The sequence below is a fragment of the Armigeres subalbatus genome, chromosome 3, assembly GCF_024139115.2.
Source record: "Armigeres subalbatus isolate Guangzhou_Male chromosome 3, GZ_Asu_2, whole genome shotgun sequence".
NCBI classification, from domain to species: Eukaryota; Metazoa; Arthropoda; class Insecta; order Diptera; family Culicidae; genus Armigeres; species Armigeres subalbatus.
In genome coordinates, this window is record NC_085141.1 from 247,491,865 (window position 1) to 247,509,398 (window position 17,534).

A 17,534-nucleotide genomic window follows, 5' to 3' on the forward strand; every position below is an offset into this window, starting at 1 on the left:
GAGGCCACGTGGAAGTTCGGGCCTGATAGCGATAGATAGCTTCGGGAGAATTTCTGTGCTTCAGTGGCTCACTTCTGTATGCCGCGTTGACGATGGCCGGGCAGTTGCCAAATTTTGTCTATGGCCTCGTAACTCCTGTTGGCCGTTACCGGAAATCTGGAATGGACTCCAGACATCCAAAAGATAAAAGAAAAGGCCCAGTTATGGACATCAACCTCTATTTCAATTTATGCAGTTACCTTTTATTTTTCGACTTTCTTTTTTCGTTTTATTTGAAAAACACTATTGTTTCGCAAAAGCTATAAATTAACTACAGATTTTACGGTTCAATAATTACTTTTTTTGACGCGACGCGCTCTTCTGATCTCAATGGTCAAGGACAGAAAAATAAACTTTTTGATATCATTTGTACCCTTTTGTAAGCTATAGGCAGAAAAAAGGGTTTCCTCAAAATTGGCTACCTTTCCAAGTGTATCTCCATTTTGAGTCGACGCACATCTAATAGTTTTGAAGATTCAACGACGTGTAAAATTGCAGTTAATCCCATCAAACGAATTAATATTCGATATTTATTCAATTAAATACAAGCAAGCACAGTTTGAATTTATTTAGATTTAAAATAACAGCAAGGTCGATCGAATGTTACGTTTATTAGCATGCTCCAAATATGTGCATGAAAATACTTTTAAAATCACAATAAATTTTTATCTGTGCGGGTTACCTCCGACCTTAAACCGAACCGCTGACAACAGTCCTTTCCAATGAGCAGCTTGAAGAAGATCGAAGTTCAAATTCATTTATTGACAAAAAAGAATGTACAGGACACGAGAAACTTAACTCTACTTCAAGCTGCTCATTAGACAGCATTAATGAGTGTGAGTGAAAGTGCGTATAACGAGTGCAACTTTCTTAGACTAGTCGTTCTGCGCATTTTTTTTTCTGACAATTCCAATTTTTTTCAATTCCGTTCAGGAATTAGGTTCTTACTGGCAGGGTGACTTTTTGTGTAGGGAACTTGTGGAGAAGCCAACAAGCTTGAAACCAACGGTTTCAACATTGATGTTATGGCGCGTAGCTTTGGGAAGATGGGAGAAGCTTACATCCAGAGATGTCACAAGTTAATTAACACGCCGAATACCGTGATAAGAAAATCTTGGGAACTAAATTTTCAAACAGCTGGTTCTCAGCCGTCTTTTGACCGATTTTCACATCTCATCTAGTTTCACCATACTGGTGAGTTATGTTTCTAGGGATGCTCATTTTTTCCCTAGACGGGCGTGAGTAAGGATGGTTTTTCCAAATTATAGTAAAATTTACTTTACATGACATATTTCAATGTGAACAACACTTACAGGTTCCAAAAATGTTTTATAACACTATTCTACCATTGACTATACTATGTGTGAACAATATGTTTCTTCTGGACATGAAAACTACGAAAACCCGTGCCAATGGAAACCCGTCATATCCATGCCAGTTCGTAGAGGCCATATGAATGATATTTCACTCAGTTTTGCCTAAACCGGATGTTCTAGGTTCTCCAAACTGTTTTGGAGTTTGGATCAATTGGTCTACCAAGTCAACTGCGCTCGATAGCTATCCGAAATCGACCAGTCATGTCCAGACAAGCTCGTAGAGCCCACGCGTATGATTTGCAGCTCAGATATGCCCAAACCAGATGTTCTAGGCTCTCCAAACTGTTGTAGAGTTTGGATAAATTGGTCTACCAAGTCAACTGCGCTCGATAGCTATCCGAAATCGACCAGTCATGTCCAGACAAGCTCGTAGAGCCCACGCGTATGATTTGCAGCTCAGATATGCCCAAACCAGATGTTCTAGGCTCTCCAAACTGTTGTAGAGTTTGGATAAATTGGTCTACCAAGTCAACTGCGCTCGATAGCTATCCGAAATCGACCAGTCATGTCCAGACAAGCTCGTAGAGCCCACGCGTATGATTTGCAGCTCAGATATGCCCAAACCAGATGTTCTAGGCTCTCCAAACTGTTGTAGAGTTTGGATAAATTGGTCTACCAAGTCAACTGCGCTCGATAGCTATTCGAAATCTACTAGTCATGTCCGTACAAGTCCGTAGAGCCCACGCGTATGATTTGCAGCACAAATATTCCCAATCCAGATGTTCTAGGTTCTCCAAACTGTTCTGGAGTTTGGATAAATTGGTCTACCAAGTCAAGTGCGCTCGATAGCTATCCGAAATCGACCAGTCATATCCATACAAGCCCGTAGAGCCCACGCGTATGATTTGCAGCTCAGATATATCCAAACCAGATGTTCTAGGCTCTCCAAACTGTTCTGGAGTTTGGATCAAATGGTCTACCATGTCAACTGCACTCGATAGCTATCTGAAATCGACCAGTCATGCCCATACAAGTCCGTAGAGCCCACGCGTATGATTTGCAGCTCAGCTATACCCAAACCAGATGTTCTTGGCTTTACCATCTGTTCTGGAGTTTGGATAAATTGGTCTACCAAGTCAACTGCGGTCGATAACTATCCGAAATCGGCCAGTCATGTCCATACAAGTCCGTAGAGCCTACGCGTATGATATGCGACTCAGTTATATCCTAACCAGATGTTCTATGTTTTTCAAACTGTTCTGGAGTTTGGATCAATTGGTCTACCAAGTCAGCTGTGCGCGACAACTGTCTCAAATCATTAAATCAAGTCCATACTTAACCGAAGATTTCACGCATACGATTTGTAATTTAGATATACGCTCACCAGATACTCTAGGCTCTCCAATCTGTTCTGGTTTTTGTATCAATTGGTCTACCAGGTCAACTGCACTCGATAGCTATCTGAGATCAACCATCATGGCCAGTCATGGCCATACATGTCCGTAGAGCCCTTGGGTTTGATATTCCACTCAGTTTTTCTCAAACCAGATATTCTCGGTTCTCAAAACCATTGTGGACTTTGAATCAATTGGTCTACCAGGTCAACGGCGCTCGATGCAAATCTGACAGCAACCAATCATATTCATACAAATCCTGGAAGCACACGTCTTCCTTTTCTTCTTATTGGCGTTACATCTCCACACTGGGACAGAGCCGCCTCGATGCTTAGTGTTCATTAAGCACTTCCACTGTTATTAATTGCGAGGTTTCTAAGCCAAGTTACCATTGCATTCGTATATCATGAGGCTAACAAGATGATACTTTTATGCCCAGGGAAGTCGAGACAATTTCCAACCCAAAAATTGCCTAGACCGGCACCGGGAATCGAACCCAGCCACCCTTAGCATGGTCTTGCTTTGTAGCCGCGCGTCTTACCGCACGGCTAAGGAGGGCCCCCCTCCGCACACGTGTATGATTTGAAACTCAGTAATACCTGGTTTTAGGTGTTAGAACAGTTGATCTGAAGTTTTGATCAATTGGTCGCAAGTTCCTCCAGGAATCCCTCCGTAAGTTTTTCCGATAATTCTTCTCGAAGCTCGTGCGAAAGAGCTTCCTGGAATTCCTCTGGAAATTCCTCCGGAAGTTACTCTAAGAGTTCATCCGAAAGTTCCTCCGGAAATACTCCGGGAATTCCTCCGGAAGTTCTTCCAAAAATTCCTCCGGAAGTTCATCCAGGAATTCTTCCGGAAATTACTCCAGGAGGTGGATGAAATTCAACTGTAAGTTTTGTACTTCAATTTTCGGAATGGCTTTCAGTCGTGAATAATGCCGTTGACAATTTTATTTCATCATCGACGTTTCGATCCGGGGATGGGATCTTCTTCACGGCTCGATGGAAGTCAATTTGTCACTTTATAAGTGGAATTTGTTTCTGGCCTCATTGGACAAAATATAGCTCACTGCGAACACTTTTCGACAATAATTTTGTCACACACTATAGCGGGTTTTTTTTTCAGCCCGAGCATGGGTGATTACATCCCATCTCCGGATCGAATCGTCAGCGATTAAATAAAATTGTCAACGCTATTGTTTACGGCTAAAAGCCACTCTGAAACCTTCCTGCAGAAGTTGCTAAGGAAGTTCCATTAGAATTTTTTTGGAAGTTCCTTTAGGAATTCATCCGGAAGTTCCACCAAAAATTCCTACAGAAGGTCCTCCAGGAATTCCTCCGGAAGTTCCTCCAAAAATATCTCCGGAAAGTCCTCCTTTCTTCGGAACTTCCTCCAGAAAGACTGGAATTCCTCGGAAAGTTCCTCCACGAATTCCTCCCGAAGTTCTTCCAGGAACTCCTCCCGATGTTCTTCCAGAAAATCTTCCGGAAGCTCTTTCAGCAATTCCTCCGGAAGTTCCTTCAGCAATTCTTACTAAAGTTCCATCAGCAATTCCTCCGGAAGTTCCTTCAGCAATTCCTCCGGAAGTTCCTTCAGCAATTCCTCCGGAAGTTCATCCAGTAATTCCTCCGGAAGTTCCTCCAGAAATTCCTCCGGAAGTTCCTCCAGGAGTTCCTCCGGAAGTTCCTCCAGGAATTCCGCCGGAAGTTCCTCCAGGAATTCCGCCGGAAGTTCCTCCAGGAATTCCTCCGGAAGTTCCTCCAGGAATTCCTCCGGAAGTTCCTCCAGGAATTCCTCGGGAAATTCCTCCAGGAATTCCTCCGAAAATTCCTCCAGGAATTCCTCCGGAAGTTCCTCCAGGAATTCCTTCGGAAATTCCTCCAGGAATTCCTCCGAAAGTTCCTCCAGGAATTCCTCCGGAAGTTCGTCCAGGAATTCTTCCGGAAGTTCGTCCAGGAATTCCTCCGGAAGTTCGTCCAGGAATTCCTCCGGAAGTTCGTCCAGGAATTCCTCCGGAAGTTCCTCCAGAAATTCCTCCGGAAGTTCCTCCAGGAATTCCTCCGAAAGTTCCTCCAGGAATTCCTCCGAAAGTTCCTCCAGGAATTCCTCCGGAAGTTCCTCCGGAAGTTCCTCCAGGAATTCCTCCGAAAGTTCCTCCAGGAATTCCTTCAGGAAGTCGTCCCGAAATTTATCCGGGAATTCCTCCGGAAGTTCCTCCAGGAAGTTCCTCCAGCAATTCCTCCGGAAATTCCTCCAGGAATGCCTCCGGAAGTTCCTCCAGGAATTCCTCCGGAAGTTCCTCCAGGAATTCCTCCGGAAGTTCCTCCAGGAATTCCTTCAGGAAGTCGTCCCGAAATTTATCCGGGAATTCCTCCGGAAGTTCCTCCAGGAAGTTCCTCCAACAATTCCTCCGGAAGTTCCTCCAGGAATGCCTCCAGAAGTTCCTCCAGGAATTCCTCCAGGAAGTCGTCCGGAAATTTATCGAAGAATTTCTCCAAAAGTTCCTCCAGGAATTCCTCCGGAAGTTCCTCCAGGAAGTCCTCTGGAAGTTCTTACAGGAATTCCTCCGAAAGTTTCTTCTGGAATTATTCCTAAACTTTCTCCTGGAATACTTCCAGAACTTTCTTGCGGAATTCAGCCGGAATTTTTTTCTGGAATTCTGCAGAAAGTTCTTACAGAATTGACGCTGAAAATCCTTCTGATTTCCTCCGTTATGATCTGGTTATTCTGGTAGAAAAATTTATTCAAACTTTAGAACAGTTAGGAGAACCTAGAACAAATGGCATGGGCATTACGGACTTTTATTGACATGACTGGTCGATTTCAGATAGCTATCAAGCGTAGTTGACCTGGTAGACCAATTGATCCAAACTCTAGAACACATTGGAGATCCTAGAGTTGCAAATCATACTCGTGGGCTCTAAAGACTTGTATGGGCTCGATTGGTCGATTTCAGATAGCTATCGAGCGCAGTTGACTTGGTAGACCATTTGATACAAACTCCAGAACAGTTTGGAGTGCCTAGAACATCTGGTTTGGGTATATTTGAGCTGCAAATAATACGCGTGGGCTCTACGAACTGTTATGGACGTGACTGGTCGTTTTCCGATAGCTATCGAGCGCAGTTGACTTGGTGGACCAATTGATCCAAACTCCAGAACAGTTTGGAGAGCCTAGAACATCTGGTTTGGGTATATCTGAGCTGCAAATCATACGCGTGGGCTCTACGAGCTTGTCTGGACATGACCGGTCGATATCGGATAGCTGGGCTCTACGGACTTGTATGGACATGACTGGTCGATTTCGGATAGCTATCGAGTGCAGTTGACTTGGTAGACCAATTTATTCAAACTCCAGAACAGTTTGGAGAGCCTAGAACATCTGGTTTGGGTATATCTGAGCTGCAAATCATACGCGTGGGCTCTACGGGCTTGTCTGGACATGACTGGTCGATTTCGGATAGCTATCGAGTGCAGTTGACTTGGTAGACCAATTTATCCAAACTCCAGAACAGTTTGGAGAGCCTAGAACATCTGGTTTAGGTATAGCTAAGCTGCAGATCATACGCGTGGGCTCTACGGGCTTGTCTGGACATGACTGGTCGAATTCGGATAGCTATCGAGTGCAGTTGACTTGGTAGACCAATTTATTCAAACTCCAGAACAGTTTGGAGAGCCTAGAATATCTGGTTTGGGCATATCTGAGCTGCAAATCATACGCGTGGGCTCTACGAGCTTGTCTGGACGGTCAAGTCAACTGCGCTCGATAGCTATCCGATATCGACCGGTCATGGTCGATATCGGATAGCTATCGAGCGCAGTTGACTTGGTAGACCAATTTATCCAAACTTCAGAACAGTTTGGAGAACCTAGAACATCTGGTTTAAACAAAACTGAGTGAAATATGATCTTTGATCAATTATAGAAGTCGTTTTGGAGTCGCTAGGGATGTCCAGAAGAAACATATTGTTCACACATAGTATAGTCAATGGTAGAATAGTGTTATAAAACATTTTTGGAACCTGTAAGTGTTGTTCACATTGAAATATGTCATGTAAAGTAAATTTTACTATAATTTGGAAAAACCATCCTTATTCACGCCTGTCTAGGGAAAAAATGAGCATCTCTAGAAACATTGATTAGATGAAATTAGATGAGATGGGTAAGACATCCATAAAAGAATTGTGAATATCGGTCAAAAGACGGCTGAGAACCAGCTGTTTGAAAATTTAGTTCCCATGATTTTCTGATCACGGTAGTCCGCGTTAGTAATTTTATCACGGTATTCGTAGTGTTAATCGATTCATCGTTGGGATAATCGATTAATTCTGAATCGATTAGTACCCAACGATTAATCGACTCATAATCGAGAATAATCAAGAACAATCGATTAGTTATTAGTCGATTAATCGAGGTTTTACGACATTATAAGGAGGTCGCAAATTAATTGATTACTTTGATTAATCGATTCATCATTATGATAATCGATTAATTTTAAATCGATTACTAACCAGCGATTAATCGATTCAATAATCGCCAAGAATCGGAAGTAATCGATTAGTTATTAATCGATTAATCGGGATTTTACGACATCTCTATACATCAAGCTGAGGATCGGACTAGTCATCAACTCATCGAAGACGAAGTACATCTTAGGACGAGGCGCAAAAAAGGATAACGTTAGCCACCCACTACGAGTTTGTATCGATGATAACGAAATAGTGGTTGAAGAATTCATGTATTTTAGGCGGATTTTAGATTTAGACGATAACGATACTAGCAGAAAAATTTGGACAGGCAGGAAATTGTACGTACTTCGGATTCCACAAAACGCTCCGATCGAATAGAGTTCGCCGCCGTACCAAACTACTTACAAAAAGCTCACCAGTGTAGATCTTAAGACCTAACTCTAGGGATTTCTTGGATGACTGAGAACCTCTGCCATTGACACTTTTTATTATACACACCCAAAGGGCATGTACCATATTTAAAACAGTTTGATGGATCTTTCGTAACGCGTGTAGATCTTTAGCTTTTACTTCAGGCAAGGATGTTAACGATCATTCAGTAATTTGCGTTCGATCATTTAGTAGTTTGTCAATAACACATTCCAGAAGCTGAATTTCAAAATATGTTGTATGGTGGACTTTTAGTGCGAAGGTTTTTCTACAACTCTGCCTAATGGTTCGTTGTTTCAACTCCACTACTAACGGATATATAGCTATAGTTTCAGTAACTTAGACTAAATGATAACAAAATTCCAATCATTTAGTTTAAGCTAGTACAACTAGCGCTCTAACTCCGTTATTAGTTGAATTCTAATAACGAACCATTAGGCAAAGTTGTAGAAAAACCTTCGCACTAGAAGTCCACTATACAACATATTTTGAAATTCAGCTTCTGGAATGTGTTATTGACAAACTACTAAATGATCGAACGCAAATTACTAAATGATCGTTAACATCCTTGACTTCAGGGATTTCTTGGATGCCCAAAAATCTATGCAGAAAAACTCTATTCTGAGTAGTTTCCACGCTATTCACTTCTTTCCCTTCGTCTCTCCTCATGCGTTTTCTTCTCTATTCTTCAATTTCACTCCTTGCTTCCCACCATGCACCTCTCACGTCATGTTTCTAACTTCTTACAGCTCATTTATTAATTCCCTTATCGAGACTGATTTGCGATTTGGGCGTAACTTATTTTGTAAACAAACATTGCTTCATGGATTCCGGAAAATGCAAGCGTTTTCGTCCTAAACTAATTCCCTTACCTGGTAGAGGAAAGCTTAATCTGTCGGATCCATACCGTGGTTTCCTCATGAAATGCTTGTTTTAGCAGGAATTCGCCTTCTTATGTTTGTTTACAAAATAAGTTACGCCCAAATCGCAAAGCGGTCCCGATATACCTCTTCTTGCTTTTTCACTTCTCATTTCTCACACAAAGTATCTCGCTTATTACTTCTCACAGTCTACTACTTGCTTCTCGCTTTTCACTGATCACATGTTATTTCGCACTTCTGACTGCTTGCGTTTCACTTCTCGCTTATCAATTCCATTTATCTTCTCGCTTTTCCCATCTCACTACTCATTTCTCATTATAAAATTATTGAGTGCTTTTAAGTGGCATTGTCAATTCCTACTTCTCACTTGTTGTTTTTCACTTCTCATATCGCATCACTCATAACTTCTCACTTTTATTTTCTCACTTTTAATTTCCTAATTTTTCACTTTTTGTTGATAATTATTTAAACATAAATTATTAGAGTGGCACACGCCCTCATGAATCTATGATATCTATAGTCAAGCATATCCGATGGGCGCGTTTTATCCTGCAAGGCTGCATTCAAATGTTTTGTTAAAATGTTTGTTTTTCTATGAAACATGTCATAAAGTTAACTTTTTAGTAACTTGGCACAATATTTACTAACATAGACATATGCAAAGATTATTGAAAAATGCCTTTATCTTGTGAAAAACCTTAAGGAAAAGGAAGCTTAAATTTTATTAAAAGGCGGAAATATTTTTTTTTTAAATTTTTTTCATACATGTTATTTTTATTTTGTTGATTCCAAAACATGTTTCGACGGAAGCTGCCATTGGTTTTGTAACTTAATTTAGCCTATTAACCCAGAAAATGCAATGGCCCGTATTAACTGACTGGCGCATTGTAAAGCTAGTTCCCCTACATTGTTTGTTTGAGCCACACCTCTTTGGTGAATTGACGCTCGATTAGTCGGGTCAGTTCGGTTTGGAGTCCGAGCTACGTTGAACGCTACTTCCCAAATGCAAGCATGATAAGATGCAAGCGATATGGGAAAAGTTTAATCTTTATAAATTACAGACATACAAACGTAGCATATTTAAAGTTTTGAAATGATCGATGGCCCCATCTGTAGTTAATGTCCACATTCGCCTAACACGAGCTAGCTGATGGTCGTTTGTATTATTAACAACTAAATAATTGGCATAGTGTGAATAGCGATTTCGTCGTTTTTTTGCAAACGAAAAAAAAAGTATCTTTGACTAATGTTTATTGCTATTGTAAGCCGTTTAATAGCGGTGCGAATGGTATGTTGATGTCCCCAATGAAGACGCATGTGCGCGTTTCGGAGGTTTTGCGAATTCCGCTTTGTTTACGACCGGCGATTTGAAGACGCGCGTAGTGGAGTCCAGAGAGCTAAACGTGAGTTTTAATTCGCGTGACATTGTGCTATGTGGGTACTGAACATAGATTAATGGCGTGGAAGCGCCTCTATTAACTGTGCCTGAGCTGTTTGAATTTGTCAGCTCAAACGGTAATGATGAATGGACATGATTTGGAAGATGACATAGCGAAAATTCGGCGTTTGCTAATAGGCGTGTCAATCAGTCAACGATTGATTAGGACTTAATTTGGTAATTTATCACAAATTACACGTTTTATATATGATAAAGATAAACATCTTAGCTTGTACACCAACTACTACTTACTTTCATGCCAGTTTTTGTATCTAGTAAATAATACAAAACTACCAATACTATTAAAAATCGACTCTGATGTTTCGTGATTGGCAATTTTACGTCAACGCTCACAAACTAACAAACAAGCCCATTCCAGAAATCTCCTCCCATTTTTTCCCTTCCGATTTATCCCGCCCTCCAGATTTTATATCACTACGAGTGCAAATGTGCCAAATCCGGTCCCATCTACGGAATTACATTTCTCCGAACTCCTGTGCAATGGGCTGCAAAAATAGCCTCGGGCAAGAAAAAAGGGTTGCCTAATATCAGACATCACACTTTTCCACCCCTCGAATCCTTGCGGTTTTTTTTTTCGCCAGAACCGTGGTAACAGTAACAGCAGTACCTACATCTGGCTTTGCAAGGAGCACAATTTCTGTAAATTTCGAGCGATTACTCAACATGGGAGTGAAGGTAAACGAGAAGCACCGAATGGAAAAAAAAGAACGTTAGACAAATTGTGGATACAGTTACTTAAGCGGTGCGATGTCTTTTTTTCTTCATTAATTTTGCCGACGGGGGAAGGACAAAAATGAAACGGGGAAGTCGTCCCGTGCTATACCTACCACACTAAGGAGCGAGAAAGTTAGAATGTTTGAAAAAAGTATTAGTTGAAAACGATGAGAGCGAGATTGAATAATAGAGCGTGCGAGGGGGTAGAAAATGATGTGGAAAAACTGTTATGAAAATTTGCATAAATTATTACCTACAGTCCCGGGATGAGGCATTAACAGCAGGAGAAGGGGACCGAGTGAAGCGAAGGCCAGAGAACGAATACAAATAAGGTCCCTTTAAATATTAAATCACCAGGGGTTGAGTAACGGTTGTTTCGTGAGTGTTTTTTTTTCGTTTCTTAATATGTAAGTCAAGGTTATTCAAATGGTATTACGACTCATAAATGTTTCCTGGATGCTTGCGTTTTATAATTAATGACAATAAACGGCACGAGTTTCAGTTAGATAACTTGGCGCAATAAATTGTGTTAATCCTAAACTGCTTTCATGTCTTGCCTTCAATTTGAAACTTTTGTTTTTCATTGTTGTCATTAAATAGGTTTCTCTTCCCAAATATTATTCAGTATCGTCAACGGAGGTGACAATGGGTCATCTTTTAAATTTTTCAATTATTCAGGACAAAGTAGAAAAGACTGTAAGCTTTGGCTTAGCTTTGACTCATTCCATAGTTGCTACTATCAGGTTTCTCTATGGTTTACATTTGAATAGTAGACTCTGAATCAACAATTTGACTTCACAATACTGTTCAATCAAAGTTAATTGCCTATTTCCGGGGATTAAACCACCCGACTTGGACGTTAATTTACAATGTTAAGGAAACTCATATGTGAATATGTACGTTATGTGGAAGATATTGATTTGGAAAATGTATTGGAGGTAACCACTTTCCCTTCGATGGGACTCGAACCCATGACCCTACAGTACGCTAGACTGGTGCTTTAACCAACTTAGCTACGAAGGACCTCCGTCGGCCTTCGCAACTTACTCCTTCGTAGCTTAGTTGGTTAAAGCACCAGTCTAGCGTACTGTAGGGTCATGGGTTCGAGTCCCATCGAAGGGAAAGTGGTTACCTCCAATACATTTTTCAAATCAATATCTTCCACATAACGTACATATTCACATATGAGTTTCCATAACATTCACAATACTGTAAAACATTTATTTGCGCTCCTTCTTTTTACGCGGAAGGGTGGTTTGACCGAAACCCATTCGGTCGAAAGCCATTTGGCCTCCGCTGGTTGGGCCATGGCCCAACTAAAAAGCATTATTATTATTATTATTTATTATTTATCAGACTAAGGCCGGAGTGGCCTGTGCTGCACATAAAAGTCTTCTCCATTCAGCTCGGTCCATGGCTGCACTTCGCCAACCACGTAGTCTGCGGAGGGTCCGCAAATCGTCCTCCACCTGATCGATCCACCTTGCTCGCTGTGCACCTCGCCTTCTTGTTCCCGTCGGATCGTTGTCGAGAACCATTTTCACCGGATTACTGTCCGACATTCTGGCTATGTGCCCGGCCCACCGCAGTCTTCCGATTTTCACGGTGTGAACGATGGATGGTTCTCCCAACAGCTGATGCAACTCGTGGTTCATTCGCCTCCTCCACGTACCGTCCGCCATCTGCGCCCCACCATAGATGGTACGCAACACTTTCCTTTCAAAAACTCCCAGTGCGCGTTGGTCCTCCACGAGCATCGTCCAGGTCTCGTGTCCGTAGAGAACTACCGGTCTTATAAGCGTTTTGTAGATAGTCAGTTTGGTACGGCGGCGAACTCTATTCGATCGGAGCGTCTTACGGAGTCCAAAGTACGTACGATTTCCAGCCATTATGCGCCTCCGAATTTCTCTGCTGGTATCGTTATCGGCAGTCACCAGTGAGCCCAAGTACACGAATTCTTCAACCACCTCGATTTCGTCACCACCGATAGAAACTCGTGGTGGGTGGCTTACATTGACCTCTCTTGAGCCTCTTCCTATCATGTACTTCGTCTTCGACATGTTGATGACTAGTCCAATCCGCTTAGCTTCGCTTTTCAGTCTGATGTAGGCTTCCTCCATCCTCTCAAAGTTACGTGCCATGATATCAATGTCGTCGGCGAAATCAAATAACTGGACGGACCTCGTGAAAATCGTACCACTCGTGTCAATCCCTGCCCATCGTATTACTCCCTCCAAAGCGATGTTGAATAGCAGACACGAAAGACCATCACCTTGCCGTAACCCTCTACGCGTTTCGAAGGGACTCGAGTATGCCCCTGAAACTCGAACTACGCACATCACCCGATCCATCGTCGCCTTGATCAACCGTATCAGTTTATCCGGAAATCCATTTTCGTGCATTAGCTGCCATAGCTGGTCCCGATCGATTGTATCATATGTGGCTTTGAAGTCGATAAATAGATGATGTGTGGGCACGTTGTATTCGCGGCATTTCTGCAATACCTGACGTATGGCGAACACCTGGTCTGTGGTAGAGCGTTCACCCATAAATCCCGCCTGGTACTGCCCCACGAACTCTCTTGCAATTGGTGTTAGTCGGCGGCATAAAATTTGGGAGAGTACCTTGTAGGCGGCGTTCAGCAATGTGATTGCAACTAAAAAGCAACCGTACGTCAAAATTTAATGTAAATACGGAAAACGGGATTGGGCGTCACTGGACATCATTTGTGATGTTCAAGTAGAAATACACGTGTTCAAATGGCTGTCAGTTGACCCAACTAGAAAACCGATTTTGTTAGTTGGGCCGAGGTCGTGGCCCAACCCGCGAATCGCGACTGTAGGACATTCGGTGGAATAGGACATTTGGCCGAATAGGACAGTTTTCCGAATAGGACATTTGTCCGAAAAAGACATATGGCAGATTAGATCAATTCTTTTCACTGTTAAAAGTTAGTTAGAAATTGTGTTAGAAATATGAAGAAAATGTGTAGCTTTGTTAACTTTGTATAAGAATTATGTACTGATTATATCATTGTGTTTTTCTATTAGACATTTTTGACGGTAAACTGATAATAAATATCTCCATCTTGGTATGTTTGCATTCCAAGTAGCTCTTGTTGTCATCGGTTCCAGGTAGTATACAAACTCCATCCATATCGCGTGAAGAAATGAAGTAATTTCAAAATTCACAGAAATGGAGAGAAAAAACTTCGAGCCGAGAACGTGTTAAACAAACATTGAGTGGTAGACAAAATCGGGTAGTAAAAAATCTACCCAACATCGCAAAGCGCATGTACCACATTTAAAACAGGCTGATAGACCTTCCGTTTTCTTGAATGACCATGAACATAAGCAATGGACGCATTCTATCCTGTATATCACAAAACAAGGGTCCAAGCTGTAGGAAGTTCTCAAAGAACTTTAAATACTTGAAAATGACGATGAAATGCTTATTTTGAGTCATCATGGATCTGCAGCACTTATGAATACGGCGGAAATGCTATCAGATGTTCTGGTAGATCTGAGGTCCTAACTTCCTCGCCACGTCAACGTGTTGCCATGCAAATGAATCATCAGCAGCAGACGATCTCCCCGCTAGACCTATGCGCCGGTCATATCATCGGCGGCGGCGGCGTGGTGGTCACTTTTGCCCCGGCGGCGGCGGCGTCACGGCGGCGCGCCGTTGACTTTTATCGGCGGCGGCGGCGGCGGCGTGAACCGGCGTGGATGAAAAAATAAATGGTTGAAAAAATCAATTTCACCGCGGATTTTTGGATTAACGCGGTTTGATTCACACGGTAGGAATCGCCCGTATAAAAACCGACTTCAGTGGATTAAAATTGCAATATTCTGCGTTTGCCGATCATCAAACAGCACATCCAAAATAGTCAATTGCCGGCGATACTAATCAATACCTGATTTCAAAATGTTATTTGAATTACCACTATTTTGTTACTCTTTGATTTTGATTAATCAAATTTTAACAATAAATCCTGCTTCACTTTTTCGTGATCCCTAAGTGTTAAGATTTAGATTTCGGTGTCATAGAACAAATTGGTAATAACTTTTTTCAAAAGTTATTTCCAATTTAGGATTTAGATACACTTCAGTCGTTTTGATCTCAAAATAACTAAGTTTCAGGAAAAATCTAATATTTTCCTGAAATTTGCATAAATATGCCAACAAAGCTCTTGGTGGAGTTTCTGAAAGAATTTCTGGAGGAAACTATGATTTTTTTAATTCCTACAGGCATTTCTCAGTAAATTTCATTAGGAATTCCATCGTAAAATCCTATGACAATGTCTGCAGAATTTTTCTAATTTAGAAAGAATAATCCATTCAGGTTCTCTTTGGGAAATTCCTTTAGTAAAACATAAAATATTCCTGCAGGAATTCATTCGGAAATTTATTAAAGAATGAACTATTTTCTGATGGAATTCCTAAGAGAATTTTCTAAAGGACTTTCCGAGAAAATTCGTGAAGTAGTGTTGGAAAGTGTAGTAGGAACTTTTTAAGAAAATTTTGAACAAATCCCCACAGACATTTCGAAGGAATACCTAACAGTATTTCCAAAATGCATCAGCGGCTGCTTCCGCATCTTCCTCGATTGCACACCCCAGAGCCAACGTCCTGTTCCAGGTTCTCTGCAAGTTCTTTTGCTCGTCTCTCTTCCTGCATACGCACTACATGTCCAACCCACTGTAATCTGCCTTATTTTATCAACCTGCCTATGTCTGTTACGATTTTTCACCACGCTGCCAAGTATTGAGCACAGTATTTTCAACTCAAACACTTTGAGAATTTGATAATCTGCATCTTTTAACGTCCATGATTCATGGCCGTACAGGACGACTGGACAAATCAACGATGTGTACAGAGCTAGTTTTGTCAGTGTCTGTAGGTAGCTTCGTGAGGTTACAAAAGAATTTTCTGGAGGAATTTTCAAAGGATTACCATGAGAAATTCTCTATTAAACTGCTTAAAGTAGTTTTGGAAGAATTCCTATGAGAATTTCAGGAACAATTATTGTCAAGGAACTTGCTAAGAAACTCCTAGAGGAATTACTAAAAAAAATCCGAAGGAATATCAAATTGATTTTCAAAGAAATTCCAAAGCAAAATTCCGAAGCTGACAGAAATTTTCGAGGTAATCCGTTAATAAATTTTTTGAAGGAGTTTTTAGAGATTTGGAATTTTGAAACAATTTCCTAAGGAACTCCTAAAACATTCTCTGTAGATATTTCAAAAAGAAGGATTTTCAGAAGGTATATCCGGATTTCTGAACGAAGTCTTGACGGAATGTCCAAAGGAATTTTCGGAGATATCTAAGACTGTCAGAAGTTTCTTCAGGAGTTACTTTGAAAAAAACCTTCAGGGATTTCTACGGATATTCCTTCAGGAACTTATTCAGGAATTCTTAAGGAAATTTCGTCCTAGAACTTTTCAAGGAATTCCAAAAGAGTTCTTAGAAGAATTTCTTGAAGAATTTTCGGGAAAACACCTTAACGATGTTCCCAAGGTTTTCTTAAACAAATTTCTGAAGGAACTTTTTCCGAAATAATTCCTGAGAGAAATTTGCGAATATAGCTGAGAGAATTATCGAGACTTTCTGGAATTCGTTTCCGGAGGGAATTCCTGGACGAATCTCCATAGGATTTTTTGGAGAATTACAAAAAAATCCTGGAGAAATCTAGGAATTACTTCAGAAATACCAGTAGGCATTTCCTCTGAAATTCTATTAGAAATTTCTTCATAGATTCCTTTGAGAATTCCTCCGGAAATTCCTTCAAATATTCCTTAACAAATTCATTTAGGGGTTGTCCATAAACCACGTAGACTCTTGAGGGGGTTCGAAAAAGTCTACGTCAGTCTACTAAGGGGGGCGGGGGTATACAAAAAGTCTACGTAGACTTTTTTTCTTTTTTTTCGGAAAACATTTAATACAGCAGCTTTGTGCGAAGTTCACTTGTTTGATTTTTTTTTCGATTTTTCCGTTTTTTTCGCAAGACTTTACCGAAATAATCTCTCTTATGGATTTCACTGAAGTAATAGTCTGAACTACGGCTTGAAAATATCATGATTTAAACAGCAAATTCTTTTGTGTTGAGCACGAAAATTCTCCAAAGTATTCTATAGAAAATTTCAAAATTTCCACTTGGATTACATTGATTACATTGTAGATTCTACTAAAATATCTTTTGATTTTCGGCAGGAACTTCTCTAGAAACTACAAGTGATTCTTTAGAATTTCCACGGGGAATCATATCGCACTTCGACGAAAAATTATTTAGAGTTTACAAAGGAAGCATTTTGGAATATCCAAGAATTTCCAAAAGACATTCTTTGGAACTTGTAAGGGGAATTCTCCGAAATTTCCGTGAGAAATTCTTCAGAATTTCCACTGAAGATTTTCTCGGAAGTCCCCGGGAAATTTTTCTTATTTTCTGAAATTCTCGGAATTTTCGCGAGGAATTATTTGGACATGCAATTTCTTCGGCAGTTCTAATGAAAATTCTTTGGAATTATCTATGGAAAAAGAAATTTTTCTATGGAAAAAGAAATTTTTAAAAACTTTCACGAGAAATTATTTGAATTTACCACCAAAAACTCTTTGAGTTTTCACAAAATTGCAATTCTTGTAAGAAAGTATTAGTAATTTTCATGAAAATTTATTCTATTTTTTTACGATAAATTTACCACAAATTCAACTGAAATTCTCCATAATTTCCACCGAAAATTATTTGGAAAACTCTTTGGAATGTCCATAGGATTTTTTTTCAATTTCTTCAGGAAATCGCTCCTACTTTGCAAGAGAAATATCAAAATATCGTAGGAAA